The sequence below is a fragment of the Oreochromis niloticus genome, unplaced genomic scaffold (genome assembly GCF_001858045.2).
Source record: "Oreochromis niloticus isolate F11D_XX unplaced genomic scaffold, O_niloticus_UMD_NMBU tig00001767_pilon, whole genome shotgun sequence".
NCBI lineage: Eukaryota > Metazoa > Chordata > Actinopteri > Cichliformes > Cichlidae > Oreochromis > Oreochromis niloticus.
Window position 1 is genome coordinate 206,267 of NW_020327468.1, and position 6,860 is coordinate 213,126.

Sequence of the window (6,860 nt, forward strand, 5' to 3'; positions counted from 1 at the left end):
CTAGAGGACATGCTTGTGTATATAAATAAGTGAATGCTCGACATTCTCATTTGAATCTTTGATTCTTGTTTCTGTTGCAGGTCTGTGACTGAACTTCTGGGAAGAGAAAAGTTGGTTTCATGCTCTGTGATTCTGTGTTTTGTCATCTTTCTCAGGTGATGGAGAGCTCCGATGATGACCCCGCCTACATGGTCAAATTCAAGTCTACATTCAGACCAGACCTGGAGACACGCAAACAAAATGCCAACATTGTATATGTGAAAACTGCTGCTGCACTGGAGCCAGATTCAAGGAGCTCAAGTGTTTACCCAGATCTTACTGAACTTACTGAAGGAACAGAGGGTTGTTGGAGGGAAACCTGTGGAAGCAACAACATCCGAGCCACCAGAGAAAAAGTTGGTCCTATTGGTGCTTCATCAGAGTGTGAACAGGAGGAAGACTCAGCTGAGAACAGTGTGGTGGATACAGAGCAGAGCCCACCATCAGTACAGAGACCTGTCCATTAGAGTGCTGCTCCAAACATGCAGCACATGTACTTGGCCACAGCTGCAACATCTGTACCTGTGAGAGCTTGTTCTCTGTTGCTGCTCATATTGTACAGAAGAAGAGTTTCTTTATCATCAGAAAATGTCAGTGAGCTTGTGTCTTAGCAGCTGGCTCGATGCAGAGGAGGAAGAAAATGTCAAGTCAGAGGAATATAAATGCAGTTCATGTTGATGACTCAACCAGGACGACTGAAAGTGTTTTTCTTTGTCTTGTTTCTGACTGAGATTCTCCAAAGGAAATCCAGCACAAACACACACTTCACACACTCAAAGTCTGCACAGTAAATGAGCTGATGAGCGTTTGTGCTGCTGCCTGATAACAGAAAAATAGTTCTGCTGGTTCCTGTTCGAAAAAACACACATTTATAAATGTTCACTTGCTGTTGATCAAAGCTATGTTGGTGGCTCTGGACGCTGAGGGGAACTTTGTAAAAAACTTGATCAAATGTTAACGTCCTGTCAGAGACAAAGAACTTTGATATTTGATTTGATTAGATTCATGTTTCATCTCAGATTGACAGAAATATTTGAACTGCTGCTGTATTAAAGGGAATACTGCTGTTAAAAGCACCTGATTTGTTTCTGCACACTGAATGTTGCACTTCTCATACTGCAGTACTATTAATATAAGGACACAATACACTACTTTTGAACTCATGATTGAATGTTGCTGTAACACAGCCATTAATGGTGATTCAAAGTGTTCATGGTTGCCCAGCACTACAAATGATTGTACAAGTGTGACTGATCCACTTTCTAATGTGTGTGTAGCCCACACTGTGTGTCACTGTGTCACAGGTGAGTCTGTGTATCCAGGTTCTATGAGGAGAACAGGATATAGTGACTGAGTCCAGCAGCTTAAAGTCTGACTCCATCCTCCATGTAAATAACTCACACCAACAACTGAACAGCTTTGCCTTTGTGTAGCTGACACTTCATTTTAATGTCCTTCTATTCTGGTTCATCTGGTTTCAGTTTCTATAAGCACACAGGTTTCATCAGTGACACCATGTGGCCAAACGCTGTAAGAGACAGACTGGGATCATACTTCTTATTGTCTTCTTGTCTTCTTATTTGAAAGAAGACAGAAATGTCCCATAGACAGCAAGTGTAGTGGTAGAGACCAGGTACACAGAGAAATGGGGAGTTATATTCAAACGCAAGCGTGTCAGGAAAGTGTGAAAACACAAATTGAGCAGCATCTGGCTGCATTTCAGTGATACTGGACACCACAAAGCTGGGTGCCGAATTTATATAGGACATGCATAGGAGAAGCTGAAAGTAGAATTAATAAAACTGGGAGCTGGTAAAGTGATGCCCATTTATATTTTCACCCATTTTCCATTGTGGCGGACAAAATGTTTCAAACTTGTCCAGGCCTTAAACCTCATGTGTTCCTAATAGCAGTAAATGGATAAAAATAAGGTTTTTATGAAAACAGTGAATAAGAATGGCTGCCTTTAAAAAGACCAAATGTAAATTTCAGGGTTAAATATGCCATAAAATAAACTATATACAAAGTGTGTTTGAATGGCAGAGACACAGAAATGTGTGCATGTAGCACAGAACCATGGCTCAGTGTCTGAATGAGTCTGAAGCCATTTATAATTAAAATTTATAACTCTTAGCTCGTTTGATCTGCTACTTACCACAAGCAAACAAAAGTAGAAGTTTTGGACTTTCAAATGTATTTTCTGAAGTTTTACAAGTTTTCTTACTGTTAACAACCTCCTTATGGACATTCATAGTATACAAAGTAATTAAGCAATAAACATTTAAGCTGTTGACCCAATGTTTGCCGTTTCACGGGTGAGGGAGAACATGTGGTTTAACGGGATGTACCACCAGATCTGTTATTTAAATATAGACATGTGTGGTATCTACGGAAATCTCAGAATCTCGGCTAAAAGTTCACAAAACCATCTCAACAACCACCAAACAGCTGAAAACAGCAAGTGAACAGATTCCACAAAAAAGATGTAAACACAAATTGAGGATCCCACTGATCATCTGTTTTTCAAATGTGTAGTGTAGTTTTGGACGTTCATTAACTGCTGGTTCAGTGAATTTTGGTTGGACAGTGATGAAACCTGCAGTCTCAGAATCTGTGAGAAGTCTGCTTTCAGCACGCAACAGCATTGTTGTGTTGTGTGCTGTGGATTGACCTGTGCAAACTCATCAATTTTCACCATCAAGTTTCTACTTAGACAATAACAAAACCTTTCAAAATAAGAGTATGTTGCAGTTCAGGAGACCTCCACATCTCCTCTTATTAGAGAACTGCCTTATTATTAATTTTCTAATTCTGTCAGTAGATGGAAAAAAAATGCTTGATCTCACCTGAGAGTTTCCAGTGTACAGTGTGGACTCTTCAGTCCTTCAGACAGAAGCTTCACGCCTGAATCCTTCAGGTTGTTGTTACTCAGGTCCAGCTCTCTCAGATTAGAGGATTGAGAGGTGAGACTTGAGGACAGAGCTTGACAACTTCTCTCTGAGAGGTCACAGTGACTCAGTCTGAAAAATAACAGATAAACATAAAGAAACCCACTTATGTTGAAGTGTAATGACATACTATTAAATTATCAATGTTAAATCTTGTTTTTGTCAGGAAACTGAGCACTGATGCAGAGCAACATGTGCTTCAGGTCCAGATGGCACTTTGGTAACACTTACACCTAAATATTTCAGAAATGTGGACAATTTCTGCCACAATGTATTCAGTATTGAACAAAGTGAGTACTGATGATAACGTCAGCAGTCATTACTTCTTTGGTTTAGTTTATTTTTTAATTTTTTATTTTATTTTAGTTGTTTGCACCTGATTTGTGTTAACTAGAATAAACATTGAAAAACTAAAGGTATTATCACATATTTACTGACAGAACTCTGTTGGAAGTTTTGGCCACTTGCAGCAGCCAGTTTTAATCTCTTTACACTGGTAACTAGTTCATTTTAGAATTCATTTAAAATGTTGGTCCTTACTGTTAGAGCCCTGTGTGGTCAAGTCCCGGCCACTACTTCTGACCTTCTAGAGTCCTACAGCTCTTCTCACAGTCTGAGATCTTCCAGTTAAAGGCTGTTACTGGTCCCACTAACTCATTTATTCAGACACTAGTATCCAGATTGCACTTTAACCATTTTACCGTCTGTTATGTTCAGTGTTTGCTGTTTAATGTTTTTATCTTCTGTGTTTTTTATTGTCTGCTTCTACTGTAAAGCACTTTGTGGTTTTTGACCTGTGAAAGCTGCTATATAAATAAAGTTTACTTACAGAATGATTCTGGATATGACTTTGACATAAGCTGACACCCAAAAATTTTTAAGAAACTCTGACATTTTATGTTGCTATCAAACATTAAATAAAATCTACTATATTTAGTGCTGATGATCATTTAAATAAATATGCTTAGGTTTTTAAGCAGCCATCAGACATTACACTGTTTATGTTACAAAGAAAATACTGAGCACAGATTTACTTACAGAGCTTTGTTGGAGTCTTTGACCACTGGCAGCAGCCTCAGAAGAGCCTCCTCTGAAGCAGAGTATTTCTTCAGGTCAAACACATTCAGATCTTCTTCTGATGACAGTAAGATGAAGACCAGAGCCGACCACTGAGCAGGAGACAGTTTATCTGTGGAGAGACGTCCTGATCTCAGGGACTGTTGGATCTCCTCCAGTAGAGAACGATCATTCAGTTCATTCAGACAGTGGAACAGATTGATGCTTTTCTCTGCAGACAGATTCTCACTGAGCATCTCCTTGATGTACTGGGCTGTTTCCTGATTTGTCTGTAAGCTACTTCCTGTCTGTGTCAGCAGACCTCGTAGGAGAGTCTGATTGGTCTGCAGTGAAAGACCCAGGAGGAAGCGGAGTAACAAGTCCAGGTGTCCATTTGGACTCTGTAAGGCCTTGTTCACAGCACTCTGGTTAAGGTCGTTTTCTCCATATTCAAATTCTCTTCTTACATCTCGTTCTTTAAACACTTTATACTTGATAGAGGTTTTCTGCCTTTCTTCCAGGAGATTGAGTCCAGAGTTGATGAAGGTCAGATGGACATGAAGAGCAGCCAGAAACTCCTGAACACTCAGATGGATGAAGCAGAACACCTTGTCCTGGTACAGTCCTCTCTCCTCTTTAAAGATCTGTGTGAACACTCCTGAGTACACTGAGGCTGCTCTGATATCGATGCCACACTCTGTCAGGTCTGATTCATAGAAGATCAGGTTTCCTTTCTGCAGCTGATCAAAAGCCAGTTTTCCCAGAGACTCCATCATCTTCCTGCTCTCTGGACTCCAGTGTGGATCTGTCTCAGTGCCTCCATCATACTTGACCTTCTTCACTTTGGCCTGAACCACCAGGAAGTGGATGTACATCTCAGTCAGGGTCTTGGGCAGCTGTCCTCCCTCTCTGGTTTCCAGCACATCCTCCAGAACTGTAGCAGTGATCCAGCAGAAGACTGGGATGTGGCACATGATGTGGAGGCTTTGTGATGTCTTGATGTGGGAGATGATCCTGCTGGCCTGCTCCTCATCTCTGAATCTCTTCCTGAAGTACTCCTCCTTCTGTGGGTCAGTGAACCCTCTGACCTCTGTCACCATGCCAACACAGTCAGGAGGGATCTGATTGGCTGCTGCAGGTCGTGTGGTTACCCAGAGGCGAGCAGAGGGAAGCAGTTTCCCCCTGATGAGGTTTATCAGCAGCACATCCACCGAGGTGGACTTTCTAGGGTCAGTTAGGATTGTAGTTTTGTGGAAGTCCAGAGGAAGTCGACACTCATCCAGACCATCAAAGATGAACACAACCTGGAAGTCTTCAAAGCTGCAGATTCCTGCTTCTTTGGTTTCAGTAAAGAAGTGATGAACAAGTTCCACCAAGCTGAACTTTTCCTCTTTCAGCACATTCAGCTCTCTGAAAGTGAATGGAAATATGAACTGGATGTCCTGGTTGGCTTTGTCTTCAGCCCAGTCCAGGGTGAACTTCTGTGTTAAGACTGTTTTCCCAATGCCAGCCACTCCCTTTGTCAGCACTGTTCTGATTGGTTCATCTCTTCCAGGTGAGGCTTTAAAGATGTCTTCTTGTCTGATTGTTGTTTCTGGTCTGTCTGGTTTCCTGGATGCTGTTTCAATCTGTCTGACCTCATGTTCATCATTGACCTCTGCAGTCCCTCCCTCTGTGATGTAGAGCTCTGTGTAGATCTGATTCAGAAGGGTTGGGTTTCCTGCTTTAGCGATGCCCTCAAACACACACTGGAACTTCTTCTTCAGAGCAGATTTAAGGTTACGATGACAAACTGCAGCTGGAAGTTCTGAATGAGAAGAAATATGTAGAATATCACTGGAAAGTGGAAACAAATACTTAATTCCAAAAGAATGAATCTTTAAAACATGTTGTTCCATCTCTTAAGACATTAATAAATGTTTCATTTATCCAGCAGCTTAAATCTTTAGATAAATCCTCTTACTGCTCTGCAGACGATCAGCCAGCTCCTCCTGCTTCATTCTCCTCAGGAAATCCACTGTGATCTTCACAAATGCCTCTCTGCTGCTGCTCCTCTGCTCATCATCCTCCCTCTGACTCTCTAAGCATTCTGGGTAATCTGGACTCAGAACCTTCTGGATCTTCTTCAGCTCGTTCTTCACAAAAGTGATGATGTTGTCCTCCAGCAGCTGGAACAGAATATTTATGAATGAGCCAATCAGACTGAAATCATGGAGCCAAACATCAGATCCATGTTGGACACACTGACACTGGTCTACAAAGAGCAGCATGGAGATGACTGTGAACAGAATAGATGTAACAGTAGTTGTTGTACATGTACAGACCATAAATATGGAGTCCAGCTGTGTTTGATGCTGCTGGGCAGACTGACCACTGGGAACCTCTGAGCTCTGCTGGTCCACTCTGTGGAGGAACCATGAAGAATTAGATCAAGCACAGGATAAAGATCCAGGAGTTTCTGCTCAAATAACTTCATCTGAATCAAGTTTGTCAAGTTTTAAACTCTCAGATGTGAAAATATTGGTAGTTAACAGTCTGTTTTTTATGAACTCCCTCTCAGTGATAATGTTGCAGAAGCTTTTTTCAAACTCCTTGCTTAACACCACAGTTTTATATGTTAATGCTTTTTTTAAAAAAATTGCTGCTCATACAAACAATATTGATTTGTAAATGATTATCTACAATATGCAGCAAACTAATTTATTTATTATAAAATAGGCTATATTGGATTCATATCGGTATCAACAGATATCCAAGTTTATGATATCAGTATTGGTATCAGACATAAAGTGGTATCGTACCATCTCTAGTTGAAAT

General features: G+C 40.9%; 1 long non-coding RNA gene across 1 annotated transcript; it reads right to left on the minus strand.

The window, feature by feature from the left end:
* Nucleotides 1-5,721: 5,721 nt before the first annotated feature.
* LOC112844870 (uncharacterized) lies at nucleotides 5,722-6,066 on the minus strand. The gene is made up of 2 exons (XR_003217626.1): nucleotides 6,007-6,066; nucleotides 5,722-5,850 (listed from the first exon to the last, which is right to left on the minus strand). It is a non-coding gene; the product is annotated as an uncharacterized LOC112844870 (long non-coding RNA).
* Nucleotides 6,067-6,860: the final 794 nt, after the last annotated feature.